This window comes from Carassius gibelio, chromosome B17, assembly GCF_023724105.1.
Source record: "Carassius gibelio isolate Cgi1373 ecotype wild population from Czech Republic chromosome B17, carGib1.2-hapl.c, whole genome shotgun sequence".
NCBI classification, from domain to species: Eukaryota; Metazoa; Chordata; class Actinopteri; order Cypriniformes; family Cyprinidae; genus Carassius; species Carassius gibelio.
Genome location: NC_068412.1, coordinates 26675402 through 26702003, shown reverse-complemented (window position 1 = coordinate 26702003; position 26602 = coordinate 26675402). Strand labels below are relative to the sequence as shown.

The window sequence follows — 26602 nt, the reverse complement described above, 5'->3', positions numbered from 1 at the left end:
ACTGGATTATATTCGTTTTGTAAAAACAATGTGTTTTTGTAAAAAATAATAAATAAGATTAATATTTTTTTCATTTAATTGTAATAATAACAATATGAATTTATTATATTCATTATAATTAAATATTGTGTGTATTAATTTTGTATTTATATTAAATATATTCAAATATTAAGGAGATAAAAGTGATACGAATTGGGGGAAAATGTGCAAAATTTTAGATTTTGGGGTGAAATATGGCAGGTGAGATTGATCCGTCTGTTTTAAATAAAGACAGGAGGTCTACCAGTCAGTTTGCTCTGTTAAAAATAAAATGAAATCTACTTCAGTGAAACGTTGTTTCGTTTCAGGTAAGAAGTGGACATAAGAGGTCCAGAAAAGGATGTAGATCCATGTGTCCTGCCAGAAAACCCTCAGCGAGCTAAACTACCCAGAGCTGTTTTTGTTTTCTTATTCTGTTTGCCTAGTTACCGTTTTTATTGCATTTGTTGACACTGTTTGCTTTGCGGACTCCGAATCAGCTCCAGCGCGTTTAATGTAAGAGACGTCCATTCATCCGCACACAGCCGTCTGCCAGAGCCAGACTCAGCCCTGTCCCCAAGCCCCCGGATGTTTGGGGTCGGGATGTGGAAGTACGGCTGCCGTCTCCAGTCCAGGTGCTTCACGCTGACATATGTCAGAAGCGTTCGGTGCCCGACTCAATTAGCTTCTCTGGGCTAGAGCAGGGAGGACAAATTGGCAAAGTGTTTTGTTTAAATAAATGTCCCCGGTGGAGTTTTTCCAGGGGGAGCGAGGCTTGTAGGAATGTGTGGTCTCATCGTTCTTAGAAATAAGTCGTTGCAGCATCGTCCGTTGACAACACGTTTACTTATTCACACCGTCGCAGAACCCAAAACTGAGACCTCCCGGCTGCGGCCGGATTGTGTAATGTGGTGTTTTCAGTCCGTCATGATGTGGTTTGTGTACAGTAAGTTCACGTTCTGCATGATGAAGCTTGTTTAATGTCATTTGGGACCAGAGAAGAGCTCGAAGCCTGAATCTTAAAGGGACAGTTAAGCTTTAATTGAAACTTTTATCCTTTACTTACATTGAGAAATCGCTTTTAAAGGTTTGCAAATGAAGTTCGTAGCGATGCATATTACTAATCAAAAATTATGTTTTGATATATTTATGGTAGGAAATTTACTAAATATCTTCATGGAACATGATCTTATTTCCTGGATTTAAAAAAATTATAATAAGAAGAATTTTGACCCATACAGTGTTTTGTAAAATATTGCTGTAAATAATCCCAGGCCACTTATGACTGCTTTTGTGCTTCAGGGTCACAAATGATGACAGGATTTTCACTTTTGCATGAATTGTTCCTTTAAGGATTGACTTTTGGCACAATAATGGTAAGGTTTTCACCTGCTGGATGATAAAATGGGGTGTAAAGTCCCACAGACGTACACTGAAGGACCCGAGCCGTATCTAAAGACCTGAAACTGTTTTTGATGCAAATGGGAAACACTTATCGACCTCCCGTCTCACAGGGACTCTGAGTTTCAGCAAACATTGATAAAGTTCCCTGCCAAACATCAGCATTAAACCGCAGCATCAAAACACGAGCGAAACAGTGTGTCTTGTGTTTTTCAAAAAATCGAATGTTTTTCCTCTGATTTCTCGTTGTTATGAATCAGAAGAAACGGTTTCTTAGACACCAGCAGTTAAGAGTTATATTGATGATTGGGAGAATCACACAAAAACATGTCCAAGTCACAGTTCACCCAAAAAAAATAAAATAAAAAGGCATTTTATTTTACATAAATTAATCTTTTGGACTATTTTGGGGGCCATTTACCAGGGCTATAACTAAAGCTAAAATTATTCATTTTAATAACTCAAAACAAAAGACATTTTTAATAAACTGAAGTAAAATAAAATATAAAATACTTATATAATCTAAACAATCTAAAACTAATAAATAAAATTAATAAAAAACTATATAAATCATGAAAAAGTCAAATAAATAAGTAAATAAAATCTAAAATTAAATAAAACAAAGTAAAAGTAAAATTAAAATACATTTAAAGTAACAAAAACAATTGAATAAAGTAATAAAAACTATAATAGTGCATAGTTACCCTGTAATAACTATTATAATATAATATTTTTTGTTTGCATTGTCATTGATAAATGTTATATACAGTGTCCTCCATGAGTATCGGGACAGTAAAGACAAAATAGCTCTGTTCGATGTGGAGTCAAGAAAACTATAAATATGATACAAATATGAATATAAGAGAAATGTCATATTTTATTATTGGGTGATTCAACACAAAGATGTTTTATCAGCTAAGAAGATCAGCACTTATACACACAAGATCATCACAACGTTATGATCAGCTGTGTAATGTCCTGCTGCATTCTTTCTTCAGATATTAAAAACAGGGCATGTGTCGTATCAGTTATATCCATTGCTTCTGTGTTCTGAGTCTTTGCATTCGATGACGACACACACAAACCAGGATGAAGACGAGGAGGAGCTGACTTTGAGAGAAAAGCAAGTCATTTGGACGCTAAAAGAAAAGAGGAAGTCGATTAGAGCAAAGAGGCATTGAGAAATCAAGAGTTCAGAGACATCAGTAGACAACAACGACCTGACAGACGAATCATAAAAGCTGTGAAAATGAACCCTAAAATACTGTACATGTCTGTAAAATCAGCAACAACCTCCAGAAAGCTGAGCTGATGCTGATCTACAGTCCGCAGGAGACTTTGACACAGAATTACAGAAGCAAGATGCAAACCTCTGACCAGCAACAAAACTATAAGACGAGATTAGAGTTAGCAGAAAAGCCAATAGAGGCGACCAGTAGAGTTTTTGCACACGAGACAAAAATGTCATTTGTATTTATTAAAACATGCATGTGTTGAAACAGCTTATATATTCTGTACTTTTGTCTTATATTAATCTTATAATCATATATGCAGAAGTCTTGACTACACAGAGAATAAAGCAATCCCAATACACATGCAGTATGAAACTCTTTCAATGTTTTACAGTTTAACACACACGCATTATTACATAGTTAAATAATTATTTTCTTCACATTTTATTTTCTCTTGTTTTGGGGTAAAAATTGGGTCAGATGTGCTTGCTTGTCATTTTGCATGAATGCTTTCCTTTATTTAACCCTTTCCACTTGTGGAAACTATGAGCCAGGCGTGTTCTTGACAGTTTTTTGCGTATATCCTCACCTCTGCAGTTCTTCAGTGACGTTGTTCAGCCTTCATATTCGATTCTCCGTGAGGTTTCCCGCTTAAGGAAGGTGAAATCTGCCTGTCTGAGTTCTGAATATATCACTGCGTGTTTTATTTCGTCGTCTTTCGAAGGAAATGGTGTAATTGATCTTTACAAGGACGCTGTGAGTGGAATTCTCCCGGCTCTTCCTGTTACCTTTTCCAGTGTAATCAAATAATGGATTTGGTTTCAGAGCGCCGCTGTTACAGAAGAGAGGAAATTATCTCCAGCAGCCTTGTTTATTTGACTTCTGCCGTTCTGTTGCATGAAAGCCGGCCCTTTTCCTCCGGCACTGTAATGTGACATGAAGCAGAGAGCGCCGAGGCCAGCGTCGCCTGAAAATGTGTTGTAATTAAAACTGATTCGTCTAATTAAGGAACAAGACCTGTGTGCTTTCCTCAGGCCAGGAATCTGTCTCTGGAGTCGCTGGCACTGGCTCTTTCAGTCTCTGCTCTCATATGCAAACCTGTTTTTGTACAGCATGATGCATCATATTTCTGAACTGGACTTCATTTGCTCACCTTCATGTCGTTCCCAATGCATGAAGCTGTTTTGTTTTGAAACACAAAAGATGCTTTGCATAATATCTGAGCTGTTTTTTTCTCCTGTGATGATAAAATTGAAGAACTTAAGATGTTTGGTGATAACATTTACTTTCAGGTCTTAGTTCAAATTTAAAAAATGAAGTAAAATTACATTTTGAGCAAATAAAATCTGCTTTTTAAAGGAGTGTTAATCGGGGCTGTTTGTTATTGTTAAAACCTTAAATATATATCTTCATACTTAAAACTTAATGAATCTCATTTTCATGTAGTTTAAGATTAAGTTCTAAACTGAAAGTAACTCAAACTAAAACCACTTAATAATTTTTTTTTTAATATTTATTGGAGAGCAACATAGGAGAATTGTTTTGATGATAGGATAAATCACATGAAAACACATCCAGATCACACGTCACAGCAAATTAAAAGAAAAAGAAGAAAAAAAGAAATTATATTATGTAAATAAAATCAACCTGTTTTAAAACTATTTATTAGTTTAATATAATATAATATAATATAATATAATATAATATATTGTTTTTAATTATATTTTTTTTATGAAAAATTATATTGTTTTTATCATTAATGTATATGGAAACATACAGAATAATACCAATTACAAAAACACAATTATATATATATTTTTTTTATTAAAATGAAAACAAAAAATATCTAAACAAAATAAATAAAAATAAATAAAAAATATAATCTTAATTCCAAATATTAGCAACAACTAAAATAATATATCTAAAATAACACTGCTATGTACTGATGTAATTATTTTATCACGCTAACTTTTAATTTTTTGTAATTCTGTTGTAATTCATTTTATTATTTGAATATTTGTATTTACTATATAAATATCACAATTCAGAATATAATTATATTATATATAAAAAAATAGTATGAATATATATATATATATATATATATATATATATATATATATATATATATATATATATATATATATATATATATATATATATATATATATATATATATATATATATATTATTGTATTACTTTTACATTTTGACTTTTAAGCAAATTTCCCTCTCAGTTTCCTATTACTGCAAGTCATTCTGGATGCATTTTTTTTTTTGTGACTTTTGATTTTTGTTTATATTCATTTCTGTTATTTGATCATAACTTATGTTTTGCTTCCGGTCTTACCGTCATGAGGTTGAGGTAATAATTTCAGAAAATTAGATTTTGCTGACAAGAATATCAATACATTTGATTTCAATTAGTCTTCTTAAGTGTTCTTTACAAAACAAGGAGGGTTTTTCCTGAGGCCAGCTGTCAATCAAAACATCATCAGCCCCTCCCTCCAAGTCTGTGTTTACATTTTGGATTCCGTCTCCTGTTTTCTTTTTCCCTTTTTTTTCTATTGAAACCATGAATGATAATATGGAGATGGGTAAAAACACCCTCGATCTTCTGAATACCGCTGCAGTATGATAACTCAGGCATCTCAGAAATGGTAAAACAGTCCTTCGCCGCTGCAGTAAACTGTCAACAGCCTCGCTGGAAAAAGACCACAGAGATCCCAGTATTCATGACTGAATGGAATAACCCGACTTCATTTAGCTTTGATCAACCTGTAAAATTAGAGCAATTACTAAAATTAATCTGATATTTTGCAGAAGACAGTTTTGTGAGCCAGGGATTGCAAATGGTACGGAAAAACCTTCGTTAAGCCTGAAAAGAGCCGTACTGTGAGACTTTTAAGGGACCAAATGGTTTGTCCACTTTTGGGCCAAAATCAATCAAAAGTTTTCCTTAAAATGGGTTTATGTGTGTGTGTGTGTGTGTGCAGTGCCTAAAATAAACACTTGCCAAGAGCCATATGCGAGGAAAAATCAGCATTGGTATGTGTACATGTAACAGTGTCAGTTGTCAGGTTTTTTTGTTTGTTTGTTTTTACAAATTCTAACAATGCAATGAAGTGAAAACTACAGCCAGTTTTTAAAGACATTTGCTGTTTCTGACATAAGCAAATGAAATAATCTTTTCTGAAGACAAGATCATCATGATTAGCTGTTCTGTCATAAGCGACAAGAGCAAGTCAAGTCAAAGTCACCTTTATTTATATAGCGCTTTAAACAAAATACATTGCGTCAAAGCAACTGAACAACATTCATTAGGAAAACAATAATTGTCAATAATGCATAAATGATAGTTAAAGGCAGTTCATCACTGAATTCAGTGATGTCATCTCTGTTCAGTTTAAATAGTGTCTGTGCATTTATTTGTAATCAAGTCAATGATATCGCTGAAGATGAAGTGACCCCAACTAAGCAAGCCAGAGGCGACAGCGGAAAGGAACCGAAACTCCATCGGTGACAGAATGGAGAAAAAAACCCTTGGGAGAAACCAGCCTCAGTTGGGGGGGGGGGCAGTTCTTCTCTGACCAGACGAAACCAGTAGTTCAATTCCAGGCTGCAGCAAAGTCAGATTGTGCAGAAGAATCATCTGTTTCCTGTGGTCTTGTCCTGGTGCTCCTCTGAGACAAGGTCTTTACAGGGGATCTGTATCTGGGGCTCTAGTTGTCCTGGTCTCCGCTGTCTTTCAGGGCAGTAGAGGTCCTTTCTAGGTGCTGATCCACCATCTGGTCTGGATACGTACTGGATCTGGTGGCTACGGTGACCTCAGATAAGAGAGAAACAGACTAATATTAGCGTAGATGCCATTCTCCAGTTCACCACACTGCTTGTCTATAAGGTTCAGGTCAGGTTTTATCCTAACATTTTCTGTTGATTGGAAATTCTTAATTATTGCCATTATGGTGGAAACAGGACTTTTCTTCTAATTTGTGAAGCTCAATAATCTTTTTCTGCACGACAGAAATATATTCTTTGGTTTTTCTCACTGTGGCGTATGATTCATGGAATTTGGCCTCTGTTTTCCCTCATTTTTATATTCCTGTGAAACAGGAAGCCATGGCTGGATAACTTCATGTTCATAATATCACTCTGGTATGCCCAAAATCGTGAATATGAATTGGAATATACTTCACAGATATCTTACTCATCAGAATTTCTAGGGGTGCCAATAATTGTGTCCAACTTGTATTTGAGAAAAGCATTTATCTCATAAGGAGATTTCCCCCCATTTTCAATTGTTTTAGTTCAATGAAAGGTTAGATATTTGTATTATATTATATTATATTATATTTGAGCTTATGCACCTATGCATTTTGCCAAAATTATCCACAGATAACTGATTTTAAATATATCATACTCTTGGTTTTCTAGTGCAGATCACATCGATTTAGTCATAAAATTGTTAACGTATCATTGTATATCAGAATACTATATATAATTCCTCAGGAAAGTGGTTCTGGTTGTCCGAGGATGATGGGAATTTTGGCTGGGATTTGTGCGGAAAGTGAGGGATGAGATTCTGCATACTTACAGCCATTTTTGTCTATTAAAAACCATTCCTCTGTGAAACGGTGGGACAGACATGGCAGCCGGTATGTCGACCTTGGTGTGATGCCAGGCCAGAGAGATCTATATTAAAATCTTGTGGCTCGGCGGTAAATGCTTGCCCTGTGTGTGCATGTGTGGGGTCCGTCCCGCTCGCACACTCACTGAGCAAATATATTTATGACCAGCAAATGTTTACAGACGCCGGGAACTGCTTGTGTGTATTTCAGGTCTCAAGGTGGATTAAGTTTGTGCCTCTTCATGAAGAATATCATCTTTTTCTTTTCTGGACGAGTTCTAGTCGCTTCTGTGAGTTTAATTGGCTCCGCACTCCAGAGTCGAGGATATTTCAAGGGCCTTTCAGTGGTTTTACCAACAAGAGCTCTTTATTGAGGATCACATGCTGATATAGTTCTGTTTTTTCCAGTTCATTTTCATCTTAAATTTATAATGCAAGCATAAAAAAATGCATATGAGTTGATATTATGGGATTCTATTTTTCATTGTTCATTAATTTTAATGACAATAAAGCAAAAATAAATTCTGTACACAACGCAATGGTTTTCTTTGACAAATGTTTTTCCTCTCATTTCTCTTTACGAAGCAAGACAGATGAAGGTTTCACACACATTTTATTTTCCTGAATAGCTTTAATGAAAACATTTAGTAAGTTAGACCTGCTTAAATTATGATTTAAAGCAGTCAAGAGTTTTGAATTGATTCCAATATTTATATACATTATTTATGTATTTATTTATTCTTATTTATTCACTCATTCATTCATTCAAATTAGAAGAAAGAAATAAAAAAATGTTTTTATGTTTTTAGTAAAATGAAATAAGCTTTTTTAAAGAATATTTATTTGGGATATCAATAACTAAAACTAAAACAACATTTACTTTAAGCATTTTATTTTCGAAATAGAATAAAAAATAATTTAAATGGATTTTAAAAATATTTATCTTTACTTATTTATTAATTAAGCTTACCATTTTGAACTCAAATTAAAAGAAATAAGAAATTATATTTTGAGAAAATAAAAATATATTTTTACCAAAACAATAAAAACATTTTCATTACATGAAACTAAAGAAATGAATGCCTGAACTATATATTTTTTATCATATATATATATTTAAAAATTATTCAGATAAATGATTTTTTATGATTCAGATTAATCTCAAGTTTATTATCTTTGTATTTCAGATATTTTCATATTCCCAATATCATCTTTTATTCTGCTTAACTGTTCTGCTTATGACATGAAGGTATTTGCTTTCAATTTTTCAGACTGTATTTTGTTCATGTATCATGTACGAGTACGTCCTCAAAATGAAATCATCTTTTAACTCAGAAAACCAGCTCTACGAGTAATCAAACCGTGCTCTTTTTGTGAGTTTGTTATTATATACGTCACAGATCATTAGTTGTGGTTTACTTCAGTTCAGTTCAGTATATTTATATAGCACTATTCACATTCACGTCCAAAGCAGTTTTACAAAGAATAGCTTTGTTGAACTCGATCCTCCTTTTTGATTCTTTTGTTAGGACGGGTTTAAAAATATCAGTAAGTTAACACTAGAGTCCCTCCATGAGATTTGCCATAATTCTAGAGCGTTCATGGGATATGTTGATTTACATAAGAACGGCTATCATTTGCACCATGATGGATGAGCTGTTTTCCCTCTTTTGGCACCAAAGTGAAATTATAGCACTTCACCAGACATTTTTCATTGCAGCTTTTTTGTCCTTCACGAGCTTAAAGATTTAGTTGCATATGATTTAGACATTCCTGTGTAAACCTCTCATGCACCGGCTGATAGAAAGGTCCATTATGTCTCTACATTAAACCGGGACACATAAAACATATAAGTTAGGCAGTGTGTCTTGTTTTCGTATCCAGAGCAGCATCACGAGATATTTTCCTGTGCCTGGTTCATTTTTATCTGTTGTTTGATGCATTTCTCTCTGTTTGCATTGCACTCAAGGACATTTTTGGGCAGAAATAGCACAGCTAGACGTTCTTGCACAAGACTTGAAGCTCATGTCATTCAAAGTGACTCAAGTCCTGCTTTAAAAACGAATCCACTTATCATTTCCTCAAGGTCTTCATGCTGCATCAGTGACTTACAAAGCGCTGATGTTAAAAACATCTTAGCAAGCGCTGATTGTTACATACTCCCACTTTCTTTGCTGATTGAATCGTCTTCATTTCTCTCTTTCTTTGCTCCTGCAGCTCCATCAAGCCTGGGCCATTTCACCAGAGGATATCATCTTTCTAATGAGGAAAGACTAGGTAAAAGCACACCAATAAGAGACATTACCGCAACATAAATCATTAGCATTCATATTTATGAACTAGCACTTGGGTTATTGAGTTGTTTTATTGCTTTTGTAGTTCTCTTGCTTTCCGATCACTGGTTAGAAGACAAGAAGCAGGGCTAGGTGATGTAATGAAACATCCTTTTGAGCTTTTTGATGATTTTACATGGTGTTTCAGTGAAGAGGGTAAGTAGATGAAATATGTTTCATTTATATGTAAAAATAAGCAATCTATGTTTTTTCGCACATTTTCCCCAAAATATTTTGAATCTGTTAATTGAAATGAACAACTGATTCCCCAAAATGAATCATACTTACATCAACACCTGTAACAGATGGATGGCAATTCAGCCTTTTAAATTAGAAACAATATGTATTATTTACAACTGAATTGAAACTAAAAGATCATTTTCTGGGATGGATGGAGATTGTTCTACACTGTAAACCCTAATGTTGCCTTGACTTAAAAAATCAAGTAATGTTGACTAAACATTACTTAAAATTTTGCATTTTGGCCCTGTCACTTAAAAATATGAGTTAATTTAACTAATTTACCTTCAGAATGCATAAACTTAAGATTTCAAGTGTTGTGAGCTCAAAATCATGAGTAATCCTTTGGAAAAAAATCAACGTCACTCTGTTCTTCCTTTAATGTGATTGGCCATGGGAGGAATTCTGCCTAGCAACAAGACAACAAAAGCACTGATTGGTGGGTTACAAAAATCGTCCTTTTGGTCTGTTTGGTTGCTGAACTACAAGTTTTTCTTCGTGTACTATGTTCGGTGACTAAAATTATGTTGATATAAAGTTGTTTTGCATGATTTCTACTAGTGAAATATGTTAATTTAAATCCTTGTGGTACGTGATTTTGAGATGATTATTGAAACGACAACTTACGTATTTGATGAAGTGGCCCAATCGTTTTCCTTTGAGAGAAAGAACATGGCAGCTAAAGTTACTGCTTAACTTGCTAGATCCACTGAAAAACCTAATAAGTTGACTGAACTAAATTGATTGAGTAAACTCGTTGCCTCAGTTTAATTGAGTAATGGAGTCTCCCAAAACGTACATATTTAAGTTTATTTAACTTGACGGTTTTGTAGACTGTTCGAACGCTAGACCTGTTGTTGTTGTTTTTTTTTCAGGTACATGCAATTCAGAGACTACAAATCCAGAGTCCTCAAAACCATCGAAGATCTGCTGGATTCAGGTACGATACGTGGAGGATTTTCCAATATTTGCATCCATTTTATGGCCTGCAACTGATTCAGAGTTGAGAGTCGATGGATCAAGTGTTGAATCGAATGCATTGCTGACAGAAAACCAGATGCATGTTGATCACCATGACAAACAAACCATTCTTTGATAGAATTCAAATTCAAAAATTCAAACATAGTTTCGGAACATCATGAACATTCTAAAAAATGATTCTACTGAAGAAGAATTCCCAACCCTAGTTGGTGTATTCTACTTCTATCTCATATATTTTGCCGTTTAGCATGCTTTCCATATGATTGATCTTGTAAGATATTCCAAATATTTTCCCCCATCAACAGCATTTTACCATTTAGCTGTTGCATTAAAGGACGAAGCCATGCATGACGAGTGGAGTTGAGGGGTAATTTTGTACGCCACAGTCAATCAGCGAGAGTCATTAACCAAAATGCAGACAGAAGCTTTGGCATGAATCTGCTTTGAACAGCCCTCCCTCATCAATATCACCGAAAAACGAGCGTGAGTGAGGAAAACCATATTCAGAAGCAGCGTAATGTCATGCAGAGTGACATCAGGACTCTTGCTCCTCATCTAGAGTGTAACTTGAGAGACTGAAGAACAGTGAAATGCAGTGTTTGGATTGTGGAGTCTCCCTGTCTCCCTGTAATGTGTTGCTCTTCTGAAAGTTTCTGACCCCAAAGAAGCACCAGAATCTGGGGGATTATTCTTTTCTGACTATTATTTGCATTATTGCATGCACTATGAAGTCTAGGAGGGAATTGTTTCGGTGTGAGGGCTTGGAGGGCTGCGGTGGGAGCTGCCCCGTGACAGGAGGGGGTTTTGCTCTGGTGTGGTGTGTTCGGAGGGCAACGTAGAGCGAGAACATTGGTTTTGATTTCTTTCCATGCAGTGTTCGTGCAGTGACCCCTAAAACAAAACTAAACTGCAAATGAGAAACTTCTGCTCAACTGCTATTGTCTTTTTTAGGTTGGCTCAGAGACAGTAGAGCTTCTTGTTATGTGTTGTATTGTGAGCAATTCGTCAAACCTACTTTCCTTTTTGTGTGACAGCAATCCCATTTAGTCAAATTTACAGAAAATCATAATGTAAATGTTAATGATCTTAATATCTTAATGCCAGTTCGATAAGTGTGAAAGCCTGTAGGGATTCTGTCACTACTACGGATTTCCGTCAGTCCATAAAGACATGCTTTCTTCATGAATGATACAACCGGTCGAACGAATCAATTGAATCAATGAATCGGTGCAAATAATCATTGACTTGTTTCATTTTTGTTTCAAAATTACCTTTTTTTATTAATTTGTGGAAACGGGATTCGGTAGATTAGAGCTCAAAAGTACAAGTAGTTAGACAAATAAATTGGGTTGCAAACGTTAATCAGTGTTTTTGCATTAAGACATAGCCTATTGTACTATAAAAGCTCAGTTAAATTCTATCATGCTTTTTGTTGTTCTTTTTACAATTACCTACTCTAAGTAGGTAATTGTAAAAAGAACACCAAAAAGCATGATAGGAGAACTTGTAATTTAACAAAGTAGTTACAGAAACAATTTAGGTTGGTCGTGTTAGACATTTTGATATATTGTTCTGTGAACACACTCTTACGCTGAATTAGCTAAGTCTAGAAAAAATGCAAAATCTGCAGTTTAAAGCACTTTTGATCGTCAGGTGAATTAAAAAATACTTGTAGTTGCAGGATGAATTAACTAGATCAATGAATTTTTTTTCCCCTGCAGTTTTATGTTTTTATTTGCTGTTCTAAACACTTCCTGTTTCATTTATCGTAGACATGTAAACATAAAAAAAAAACTACTTAATTTTGAAGCATGAATTCATTAGATCATATATGGTTTTACTAGTGTTTATTCAGGTAGGTATTAATGCACTATTTTATTACTAGTCTTCATCCAGTTGAACACTTTTCACAGTGTGTTCAATTCTCAGTGTATAAGATCAGGTCACAGGTTTGTTTATTTATTTATTTTTATTTTTTTGCATAATCTGCAGTGTTTAAGGCACTTCTGATTGGCCTGTTACAGGTGAATAAAAAATACTTGTAGTTGTAGGATGAATTCACTATTTCAATATTTAGTTTTTATTTGCTGTTCAAAGCACTTCTAAACATCCTGTTACAAATGGCTTAGACATATTTAAAATGTGAGGGTTTTTTTGTGTGTGTGTGTGTTTTTTTTTTTTTTTTTTTTTTGTAGTTTTTAATTTTTAAGATGTTTTTACTACTGTTTATTTAGGCTAGGTTTTAATGCACCATTTAATTCCAGTTGAACACTTTTCACATTGTGTTTAATTCCCAGTGTATAAGATAAGGTCTTAATTTTTTGTTTGCTTATTTATTTATTTTTCACTAAATATCTTGTTTATCTTCGAAATAAAAGTAATTGCAGACATAAATTGGGTCGCAATCACCGTTGGTTGATCTTGTTTATGAATTTAGACATATTGCTCTATAAACACACTCAGTTAAATTAATAATTTACATTATATGTAAACCTGAATGTATTTTTAAACAGTTTTGCTGTATTCAAAACACTTTTGTTACAGGCACATTTAAAAAGCTATATTTTACTTGTATTTTTTAATTTTGAAGGACCAGTTCCTCAGATCAGAGATGTTTTACTAGTGTTTATATAGATTTTAATGCATCATTTCATCATTATTAGATTAACTATTTGTCCAAACCAAGATTTCCCAAGGCTTTTATTCATCCAAATATTGTATCGGATGTCAAATTAAGGATTCTTTAAAGCCAGAAATGCATTACTAATTATGTACCTCAACGTATTTGTATCATTTAAAAGTGAGTTTATACAAACTGACGTTTTTACCGTTTGATTGAGTTGCAGCGTTTACAGAGGAAGTCCACAATTACAGTCTGTGCCAGTCCCAACGAACCTGAAGCTCATAAAACCAGCTGTTATTGAGGTGTCATAAATTCAGTAACCTTGATTAAACATATTCTGCAGCTATTTCTGTCATTCACAACCAGACGTTACTTCACACAAGTGTGTTTAATCAGTGTATTTCCTTTCATTTAATGATCATTTTCCTTCTTTTTTACATTTTCCCACCCTGGAGCTTAAGGCCCATAATGCCCGCTGACGCTTAAACGCATGAACATGCTGGAAAAAAGTGAAAGTAGTTTGCTGTGGTAGGAATTATGTACACAGATGAAAAATCTCTCATATTATAGCTGCTTATTAGTCTAAAAAATGTTTGATGGACATTTGATGATGCTCTTCCACCTTAAATATAAGATGCATTTATTTATTTACTTATTCATGTTAATGTTATGGTAATATTAATACATTTTAATAATGTACATTCAAATATGTTGTAATATATAATTGTTTTAAATGTTCATATTAACATTTATCTATTTTAAACATACATTTAAATTATGTTATATGTTATATGTAATATGTTAATAATAAAAATGATGATTATTTGATGAGGCTTTGCCTCTCCAACTAATATATTATTATTAATTAAAAATATATATTTAGTTAGTTATTATGTTAATGTAATTTTAACATTAAAAACTGTTCTGTACATTTTATATATATATATATATATATATATATATATATATATATATATATATATATATATATATATATATATATATATATACTATTTTATATATAATTAAACGTTAAATCTAAAATAATATTAGTATTTACGAGTAATATACTGTAGTGTTATTATAAAAAAAAAGATTTTATTTATTATTTAGTTAACATGCCAATGAAATGTTATCAGTATTAAATGTTAATAATGGTAATTAAATTTTTTATTTTATTTTTACAAATTATATTTCATAACATATTAGTCTTACCACATAGCATGCCATATTTAATTCTAGAATAATTCTTAATAAATTGAAAATAAATTGACTTTTTGCACTTGAAACAGAAATGAAATGGGAATTAAATTTTTATTTATTTATTTACATTAATTTATAATCTCCCTGGCTCATCTCTATGTAGTCCACTTTAGTTCTTTGATCAAGTTTCCATTTATTTATTTAAACCAATGGTTAACGTTTGAACCAATCTGAACATAATATATATATCATTTTGTATTTTCATATCATTTTATAATATACCATGCTATAATAATACTTTTACAAGTGCTCAAGCTTGTGCGCTCAAACGCCCCTCCGAACAAGTGCACTTTATTGCTGTAGTCATAGCAGAACAGATGTTTGACCCAAACAAGGTGTTTAAACACAGCTGAGAACCACAGAAGCACCTGATATTGAGACGACACGGAAACATGTGCTTTTGATTCTCGTGCTCCATTAAAGACAAGAAATCGAAACTCAGACTGCTGTCAGTATCGTCCTCCACTCATCGTGCAAATACACCACGAGTGAAACCAGGGAGCAGGAATTGTTTTCAGTTTAATCTGGGATGTGTGTCTTTATCAGACATCGATGCGTGATTAAATGTGATATGAGCATGAACTCTGTCGTTTGGTTCTCACTGTGCCGAGTGAAATAAATGGCCACAGCTGAAAGACGTCATTAAAGGTCTGAAGAACTGTGGACGAGGCAGAATTACCATGAGATGTTATACGTCCCGTCTCAATTAGAACGGTTCTGGATGTGGCCAAGAAAGCCTGCGGTTTCCTAAAACGTTGTTCCTATTGAGAGTTTTAATGGGTATGTTTTAGCTATCAGGACAACCTTTTGGGAATAAGGAACCATATCCTTCTGGGCCTCCCACTTTGCCCCACTCATGAATAAGGTACCTTTTTACCACTTTTTTTGTCTTTCCCCAGAAGTTATTATTATTATTATTGTTTATAATTATTAAATTTTAGATACTAATGCTGTTTTTGTCATATTTATATATAATTCTACATTTTATAAATTTATTTAAATTCACTTTAAATTTATTTAAATTCTAAATTTATTTAAATCACAATTATTTATTTTATATATTTATTTAAATAATAATATTTACTATATTATTATTATAGTAAATATATATATAATTTGTATAATTGTATTATATAAAATATTATTTAACATCATTATATTAATTATATGAAATTAAATTAAATTGTATTCTTTATAATCTTCTGTATGTGTAAAATGTATTTATGTATGTTTTTGGTGTTGTATTTAAATATTTATTATTTGTTACTATTTTGTCACATGTGTATATGTAAAATAATATAAATTACAAAATAGTAAACTTTTTTTAAAATTAACAAACATTTAGAATATATGTAACTTTTTAATATTATAATTATATATATATGTATATATATAAAACTGCCTTTAAAGTTGTCCAAATTAAGTTCTTAGCAATGCATAATACTAATCAAAAATTAAGGTATGATATATTTACAGTAGGAAATTTACAAAATATATTAATGGAACATGATATTTCCTTAATATCCTAATGATTTTTGGAATAAAATAAAAATCAATAATTTTGACTAAAAGACATCAGAGACTTCAGACTGCTGTTGTGTTGCAGGGTCACAGTTAAGATACTGAAATTTCTGTCATTAATCAAATATTAGAGAGTTTGAAAACCAAAACCGGCAGATATATTCTGATTATATCAGTCTCTTACTAGTAGCACTTTTCTTACAGTGAATGAGAATATTTCATTTGCATCGTCCATTTACTCTCCAGATTTTCTCACTGCTGTGAATAAACTACAGCACTTTAGTAAATACTCAGGCCATTATTTCATAGGATTCCCAAAGCCGCAGCTCAGGGGTCAAGCATCTGTCAGATGTCCAGTCCAGTCCAGGGCGAGGGCGAGGGTATAAATCACTCCATCAGCCGGCGATGGCCTCTCTTTTGTCAGCGGCGTGTGGATTGTATTTCCTCCGGCAGATCATCCATCTCTCAAGGACCATCTAAGATCTCTTGACAATCTGTTATTTCCCCGGCCGCGTTCAGATGGGAATGTTTAAAAGTGTTTTTGTCATGATGTGTGGGATCTGCATTGTTTTGTCTTAATGCCATGATGACAGCAGGACGCTATTCTGAGACACTGCTGATCTGTGCTTTGCAGATTCCCCAGGAAATCGTAAACGCTGAAAACGGCAATGTGAACTCGTGCACTTCTGCTTGCTTGGGTTTTCACCACACTTTGGACAGTTTGGATTGTTTTTTGTTTGTTTTTTTTCATGTTCAGATCTTCCTTGAAAGAGCAGTAATGTGAACTGTAAACTAGTTAATGTTCTGGAAGTTTTTGAGTCTGTATGACATGATAAAAGTCTCCTTGAGAGTGTTTTCTCTTTAAAGAGAACTCAAACTCAGATGCTTTGTGTGGACTTCAGTGAATTTTTTTTTTCCGCTTGCATTAATTCACATTAGCTGTTTCCATCACCCTGTTTTATGCAATTTTTTTTAGTTTGCATCAGAAATTAGTGATTTTTTTATTTATTTATTTTAATTTTTTTGGTAGTTTTGATTTGTGTGAAAAAGAGTTGGAAACGCATTTGCCGAATCAATTCAGACGTAGCAAACATTAAACCCATGTGATTGATCGGCTGTTTCTGTTTCTGTTGATGGTGTATTTGTGTTTTTTTTTAACAACTTGTCGAAAAGCACCTAATTCACATATTTTTAGCTTCTCGAAATATAGCTACTGTCCCTGCATTTATTCATTCATCGATCCATCCGTCCAATACTTTTACCATATTATTTTAATTGTGATATAATTCCTAAAATGGAAATGTATTGTACATTAATATTACCAATCAATTACTTGGACTCTAAATGAAATTTAGTCGGCTATGTCGATTTTAAATTATTTATTTTTGATTTAGTTTGTGTAATTTTATCCAGTTTCCATTAAGAGTATTTATATATTTAAACCCTATTGACATATCATATTATTTTAACTATATACAATGCCATAATAATGCTTTACTTAACCATACCGTTGCAGTTAAATAAGTCTTTGCATGTTACCATTATAATTAATATATGGTAGCATTACGTAATATTCAAAAATATTGGGAATTGCATGCATGTGAAGTGAAAGTGAACCTGACGCATTTTGTGGTTAACACCGCTTGACCTAAAATGGTATAAACACAATATTTTTATATATAAACAGAACTTGTTTTTCTTAAATACATACATGCATGTGTTTGTATTTATATTTTAATATTTAATAATATATATACATAATAAATATAAACAGTATACACACATATATAATAAACAAAACTTATATTTTGAATGCGATTAATCGCGATTAATCGTTTGACCACTAGTTTTATCGCAATGATTGTGTCCCTTCAGGAAGTTGCTAGTGGATTTATTTTTTCATTCGCTCTTTCAGTGATGACTGAAACTCAATTTGTGAGGATCATCAAGAGTCTCGTCAACATGAGAGTGAAGTTACGCTTATTTAAATCTCTCCCAAAGACTCGTATCAACATCACTGACTCGCTTTCACACAAAAACAGACCCATCCGCATTTGATCGTCTAAACTTAGTCGTGTGTCTGAATTAAATGCCCTACAAATTTAATTCAATCCTGCCTTGAGCTGTTAATCACATGCACTTAAACACATAGCACTACACTAGATATCCAAAATATATCAAAGTACAGCAGTGGTACAAATTGAGATTCCCTTTATCCAGACCACACTGGCATTAAATGAAAGCTGTCAGCGGCCAAATCAAATATTTGCCAACGTCCTCCTATTCAGTTGTGGGTGTAATTTGGCTATTAGCAAGAGGGTCAACGTTTTGATTCAATCAGCAGCTAAACATAGTATTCAGAAAAACATCGAATCCCCCGCTGCTCAATAAGCCACAGTCAAAACATTTCTCCCGTCTCAGTCCAGCCGCTTGACAAGAGTTATTTAAAAGTGCAGCGGCTCCAGTCTCGTATCGCTCGCGGCCCAATTTGGAGCGGGACCCAGACACCGAGACTGCTGTGAATTCCCCCTCCGAGTGCAAAGTTAGACCTCCGTTCGGCTCTTAACGACGCTAATAGAAATCACAGTTCCAGCGCTAGTAACGAGCAGGCGCTCGGCATCATTAATATGTATTTTCAAAGATGGAATTTCCAATGACTGCCAGCTAACTAAATAAAAAGACTCCGGTTGGTTTGGGTGGCCTGAAAGCGATCCGGGCGAGCGTCACGTCAGACTGTCCTCAGCCTCGAACCCGGCGCTTCTCGGAGACACGGCTCTCTGTAGACCGTAAAACAGATCCTCTGTGGCACGAGGAGGAAAAAAAGCAGTCGTAAACCTTGAGCCTTTTTGTTTTTTTTATGACACACGGCCTGGTGGAGAGCTCAAATTGACTGTTACGTGAAGGTATGAAATTGGTCCAGGATGAGGAAACGTCTAATTATAGGTTCTGACCTGCAACTTAACACTCTCTGCTGTAAATCCGAGTCAGACCTGTTGGGTTGCTATTAAGAGGGTTCATTACTGCGCACGGCTCTCTTAAAGTTTACACAGACAGCCCTTCTCTTGTTATGTTACGCCGTTCCATCACATGGCGTAAAACGAGGAAATAATGACGTCTGTCTTTTTGTTGGATCCTCAAAGTAGCTGATAAAACTGCTGTTAAAACCGTTTCATCACAAAGGAGCTCCATAGATATAGCAGTAGCTTTTATAGATATATATATATATATCTATAAAAAAAAAAGGGTTTTCAACATTGATAATCATAAATGTTTCTCAAGCAGCTAATCAGCATATTAAAATGATTTCTGAAGATCATGTGACACTGAAGACTGGAGTAATGATGCTGAAAATTCAACTTTGATCACAGGAATAAATTACATTTTAAAATATATTCAAATGTAAAACAGATGTTTTAAATTGTAATAATATTTCACAATATTACAGATTTTTTTTTTTTTTGATCATTTATATGCAGCCTTTGTGAGTACTAAAAAAATCATGTTGACACATGATATTAAGGATAATAGTTAATGTTTTACTTTTCTTTTCTTTTTTTTTACCTGTTAACTGTCACTCACGTTTTTGAAGATAGACTTGAATGTGCATGATACAAACCTACATTGTTATAATTCACGACTGAAAACATTTTGTAACATGATTTTGATGTGCCATTTACATGGTAATGCAATGTCTGATTTTAAAATGGGTTTTAGAGGATGAATTTTGAGATTTTATGTTTTCAAGTGATATATAACTTCTGATGATTTCTAAAATGTGATAGAGAAAAAGGCAACGAGGAAGTATTTTTTTTTAAACAAAGGTCAAAACTTCTTTTGTAATATAGATTTCTGATGGTGCACTCTTGTCATAAATTCATCTATTACTTTTCTTACATAATTTTTAACAAGAAATATTGGTAAAATATATATTTGGGAGTCTTAGACCTTTCCAACGATATATAGTTTGTCAAGATTAGATTAGATTTGATTGTAATATAGTGTAGTCAACGTAGGTATACGGGACAGGGTGACATTTAACAGGTTAAAGAGAATTGAGAAGATGAAAAGTCGACAGCTGATTTTCTGTAATTATTCATTTACAAACACAATTTGTTTTCCATTCATGCATTTGTCAGACACTTTTATTCGAAGTGACTTCTATTGCATTAAAGGTGTGCATCAGTTCATGCATTCCTTGGGAATCAAACCCATGAGCTTAATTCTGCTGTTTGAGCTACAGGAATGTTTTATGGGTATGCACAGATGAATGCATCGGTTTTGTCGCGCTGTGATCATGTCAGGTATGGTTTGTATTGTCAGTGTAGAGCGCAGCACTCGTCAGATATCGTCTCTGATGGGTTGTTCGGTTGGCAGTTCTGCGCCCGAGGGCTTGTAAGAACGCAGCTGTGGGATTGTGAACACACCACTGCTGGCTTCTGAAGGCCACATTTCAGCACTAATAACATGTTCACTGGCTTCGTGCCGCTCCAGGAACTGTGATGTCTCACTGGCATCGAGCTGCAGGTCGGGACAACAGCACAGTGCCTCGATAACCCTGTTACACAACACTGATGCTGAGTAAACACTAAATCTGACCCAAAACACCTCACAAGGACGAAAAAAAAGCATTTGGGGTGCAGTGTACATCGTATTTTTTTATAGTATGTAGAAAAGAAATGCAATATGCATTGCCTAACCTTTCAAGCGGTTATGTTAGTATGCTAGATTGTTGTCACGTTGCATGCATGTTTAAAGGAATAGTTCATCCAAAAGAACAATTTTGCTCACAATGTACGCACCCTCAGGCCATCCAAGATGTGCATGAGTTTGTTTCTTCATCAGAACAGATTTGGTGAAATGTAGCATTGCATCATCTGCTCACCAGTGGATGCTTTGCAGTGAATGGGTGCCGTCAGAATGAGAGTCTAGACCGCTGATAAAAACCTAACGATAATCCACACCACTCCAGTCCATCAATGAATGTCTTGCAAAGTGAAAAGCTGTTTGTTTGTAAGAAACCAATCCATCATCAAGGTGTTTTTGAACTTTGAACTGTTGCTTCCAGCTAAAATACAAGTCCGTAATCCATAATATTGCTTCCTCTAGTGAAAAAGGTCTCTCATCTGAATCAGGAGAGAAATCTGCACAGATCAAGCTGTGTTTATTAGATAAACAATCCAAAACGTCTCTAAACAAATATGTGGGTGGATTATTATGGATTATGGACACATCGTTTATTTTGTCTTCTCAAGATGGTAGCTGATGGACTACAGTAATGTAGATTATTGTGATGTTTTGGTTTATGGTTTTTCACCATATATACTGTAGTGAAAGAACCAATTAACAGGTTTTCACTGCAGATAATTTAGTATTGTGTGCATCGGCAGATCATATTGTCACTAAAACTGTCTGTCAGTCTAAGCACCATATCAAAAAGATGACAAAGTTTAATTACAGGAAATCACTCTGACATTTGCTAAATTGCCACTTCATTTTTGCTCGATCTCTGTTTCCAATGCAATAAAACCCTGAAAATAAGCTCTTTTGAAGCGTTCCAGTGCTTTCTTCGTTTCCTGGGGAAAATATGATCATCTTGTCCTTCATATCAAGTGCCATTACTCATAAGCTGATATGGTTTTATATTTTAGGTTGTTGACCTTGCCCTGTTGGTTAAACAAGATATGACTCCCAAAACAGGCGATCCGTTTCAACACGCCATATCAGCATCCTTTACTCCTCCGCTGAGGTGAACAAAACACGGTTCAGTCTAGTTTTGGGTAATCAGTGTTGTTATTGTCAACTAAATGACTATTAAAAACCATAAGAAATCATGAGCCTGGAAAACCATGAAGTTTAAATAGCATTAGATAAGTTTCAACAAAAATTAGAAATGCTTAATAGGCAACTAAGTGAAATAACATAAGTTTGTTGATTTCCTGAAATTAAATATTTTAGTTTTATTTATTTCAGGAAATCAACAAAAATGACCAAGAATTACACAATATATGTGATATATAAAAAATACTATAAAAGTATATAAATTACACTTTGGAAATTATAAATAGTTTTTAAAGGTATGGATCCCCAGAAATTGTGTGTGTGTGTGTGTGTGTGTGTGTGTGTACTGATATATATATATACAGTACACATAATTATGAGACTGAAATATTTATTTGGAAATTATAAACTATGGTCAAAGGCATAGTTCCCTCAAAAAATAAAAATCCTGTCATTTATTCGCCTTTATTAATTCACCTTCAGGACAAGGAGATGTTAAGCAGAATACAATAGAAGTGAATAGATACAAATGCAAGCAAGCTCCTAAAATAGCAACAGTTAAAGTAAAGAGCAGCATGAATATATTTTTATGCTTTCAACAGAAAATGATTTGGGGTGAGTAAATGATGACAGGATTTCCTTTTCTTTTTTTGCTAAACTATTCCTTTCAGTGTCTTTTAGTTTGTTTGGTTTGTTATTCTTTACCTAGAAGCCTCTACATTATCCAATCTTATGTTTTAATCCATTATTTTTATGTTTTAAGATGTTAGTTGCTGTTTGGTGACGCTGTAGAATAGTTCAAATGGTTTTTCCGGGTGATAACGGTCATGTCAGCAGCTTTCTCCGAAGAAGAAAACCAAACAAGAGCGTCCTGCTCCGTGGCTTTGACCTCTCGCCGAGTTTGTTCAAGGTGGTTTGAGCGGCGGGATCCGTTCCATCGATGGACTTCTGTGTCACTAAACCACCAAAACCTCATCTCTCTCTCTTTCTCTCTCGGACTCGGCCAAGGCCACTCCGGGTCTGGAAGCGCACATGGTATTTTTTAGCCTGAATTCCAGTATTGTTTTTCTCCTGGTCCTTGGGGGTCAGTGGCGTTCCCATGTGGCGAGAGTGACAGAATGACCCTGTGGTTTGAGCGATAGGACCGGGGCGTTTTGTAAGACTGCAGCTGATGTTTTCAGGGTCGTGTTGTGTAGCCGTGACCTTTTTTGCGACAAGAGTTTCCTAAAAACGAGTGTCTGACCTCCTCATACACATTGTGATTTTGTACGTCATCTGATGTCACTCTTGGAAAAATAATAAGGAATTTCTGCTCACATGTGTGATTTTTCTGGTCAGTCTTTAGGCCACTAGCACCAAAAAGGAGGCGGACTCTCCGGAAAACACACCTGATGGGACACCAGGGTGTGTAAGATGCACTCCTCGGTCCAGGGCAACAGTGGGCCGAACCAAGATGGCAGCAGAAAGATCAAACAGAGGAAGAGGAAGAAGGTACACAAATACTGACGGATCATCTGTATCATGTTGAGATTATATAGTGTCTTTTAGCACCACTAGTGTCTGTTTAATGGAACTGCAGTCTGCTTATTTGGGCCGGACATAACAATAGGCTCAACCAATGGGGAAGTTGGGGGCGGGGCTATCTGTTTCCTTATAAGGTATTGTTGAACCAGAAATATTATTGTAATATAACACATTTGTTCACATTTAACATTTTATGGACTGCCTCAAATGTTTTGTAAATCATATAAAATAATATATTTTTAATGTATATTTTAGCTTAGAATTATATATAATTAAGAAAATATTGATATTACTATGAATATTATTATTAATAATATATAAATAATTTGTCATTTTTTTATTTTAGTGTATTATTAATAAGTCACTGCTTAATATTTAATCATTATATAATTATAATAATAGTAATAACAACAACAACAATAATATTAGTAATCTATTATTATTATTATTATTTATACAATAAATTATTGATTTTATAAATGTTACAGCATTGTATATTACAGATATTATTAGCTCTGGTTAATTGCTTTTGTTATTCCTTTGAATTTGCTTTGGATGAAAGCGTTTGCTAAATGCATATAAATATAATTCCCTCTTTATAAATAACTATTTTAATAAATGCATTAATGCATTAATGTAAGTGATTAATCATATTGTATATTTAAATATATGTATATATAATGATACATTTCTCAAACAATGCCCTAATAATAATACATTTTTAAATAAATTATTTTGAATTATTTTCTAATATAATAATAATAAGAATACAATCATCGCCATTATTATTTATCATTCTCAGCTAAAATATACATTAAAAACATATTTTACATAATTTACAAAACATACATAAAAATCATACATTTTAACATTCATAACATTTAAGGCAGTTGAATCTTTTATTTATATTTCGAAATCTCCCGTGTGCCAGACAAACAGACAATCTTGCCCCAAGCTTACACCAATGGGCCACTCAAAACCAAACAACCAACCTAACTCTGTTAATTTTACACTAGAAGTAACACCCAGAGGTTCTTTTAATACTTATCATAGATTCCAGCCCTTTAATATGCAGTGGAAGCATCAGCAAGAAACAAGTCTGAGTATTTTCCTCCCCGTCCTATTTTACTGACCCTAGCTTCTCTGATGTTTACTGCAAACATCCAAACAGGGAAGTTGTTTTTCCCTCGTCTCCTAACAGAAACCGAGTCAAAATCGTTCCCTTCCCTCCAACGACATCAGAGACACTGCAATTACAGCCAATCACAATCACGTTTACTGTCAGGCCTCTATATATCAGAATCAGCCTAAGCTGCGAGTTCATAAAGCATCTAATGACACGTAGCATTTATATCTCTCCAGAGGTGAAGCGCCGGCCGATTTGGATTGCCAAAAGTGTGCGGCGTTTGTGTTTGTGCACTAAACTGCAGGACTCCCACAGTGTTTTTGAATTAGTAATAATACAAGCTGTATTTTCTCCGTTGCAGAGCGCGGCGGCCTGTGGCGCGGAGGCTCAGAGCAGTGCCATCCAACCATCCCACATCAGAGAAGCCATCAGGCGCTACAGCCACAAGATCGGCCCGCTCTCCCCCTTCTCAGTACGTAATAACAGAGCCGTAAAAGAGTTATATTTATAATCGCAGCGCAGCCCCATTTTAAAGTGGTCAAGCCCTGAAGTATTGGAATTGTTTAGCGCAATTTGCGGTTAGTGTAATTTTCCTCATAAAAGTCACATAATTCTACTGGAGACTTAAATAAGCGGAATTTCGATCCCTTTTGGAAATACAAAGGAGATTTAATTTTGTTTTGTTTTCTGTAAGTTCTGTTTACGGCTGAAGAGATGGCTGCTTATTTCGCACGCTTACGTATGCGACTGTGCAGCGAGTTATAATTTTCCATCAGGCGCAGAAGTGTGGGTGTCTTAAGTGCTAGGCTGCGTTTGAGAAATGGCTCTTGGAGGCTTCGAGGCTTTCTCGCAGCCAATTTGGAGGCTTTTGCTGCTGTGGTCAATCTGCAATTCACAGGTGATGAGCAATTTACCAATGACGGCCCACTTAATGCTTCCTGAGCCAATGGCTGCCAGAAAACCTGCCAGTGATGGTTTTCTGTGGCTGTTTTTGGTTTTAAATACTGATATTTGTTAGTTTTCATCTGGCAAAAGCACTAAATCACAGTTTTAATTCATTTTACACCAAATTGCAAAATAACTTCCATTGTAATGCACAACATCCTGAGATATTTCAGTCCCATTTCTTGCATGTTTGGTCCAAATATTCAGTAAGAACTGCAAAGGCATGATGGGAGCATGTTCTTATTACATCTCTAAAAGCCCTACAATTTCAATGTTTCCAAGCAACGCAGGATAAACGTGACTGGATTTCCATGGCATGAACATGAGCCCAGCATGTAGGAAAGTGGGAGTTGCACAGGGACGCGGTGTATTGTTTAATATATAAAACAGGTGGTACATGGTTTCCAGTGTATGATGCTGAGTGAAGACTTCCAGATGTTCTCGAGTGCCACTCGCATTCGCCTTTGATGAGTAAATCTGGGCTCCTTACTGGGAATGGCACAGGAATAATTAGACGGGTTTGGTGCAAGTGACTGAGTGAGTGCCGTCAGAACCAAGTTATCATGTAATTGGCTGAGTTTTATTGCGACTGGAGCCAGTTTAAACACATGATTAATTGCACCAATAAGCACTTTTCACTCTGGTCTTTTAAAAAGCCTGAAAGGTAGAATTAAGCCCTTGTTTGGGTGGTCGAGCGTACGTGGGGTCGCCAACAGACACAAGACACTTTCTCATTAACATGGACTGTTATCTATTGGCGTGGTCGACTTCCAGACTTTCGACGTTGGTGCAGTTAAGTCGACGTATTACCTTCAAATGCGTGTGAGATTCTCAACACTCCCCCAGACTGAAACGAAGAGAAATCGCCAATCTGGAAACGGTTCGCTTTCACTCAAGTTTCACCGTTTGTGGATGTATAGCATCATGTAATTTAAACGTCTGCCCCAGTGACTGCTGTTGGAGGCTTTATCGGCCTCAAATTACCAGAAT

At 34.6% G+C, this 26602-nt stretch overlaps 1 long non-coding RNA gene across 4 annotated transcripts in view; it reads left to right on the top strand.

The window, feature by feature from the left end:
• Positions 1 to 26602, top strand: part of LOC127976154 (uncharacterized) — a 108059-nt gene that overhangs the window by 57768 nt on the left and 23689 nt on the right. For all 4 annotated transcript variants that reach the window (XR_008157743.1, XR_008157742.1, XR_008157740.1 and 1 more), the window contains exons 4-8: positions 9496 to 9555; positions 9658 to 9767; positions 10727 to 10791; positions 23356 to 23508; positions 25029 to 25139. This is a non-coding gene — a long non-coding RNA (uncharacterized LOC127976154). The remainder of the gene's footprint in view (positions 1 to 9495; positions 9556 to 9657; positions 9768 to 10726; positions 10792 to 23355; positions 23509 to 25028; positions 25140 to 26602) is intronic.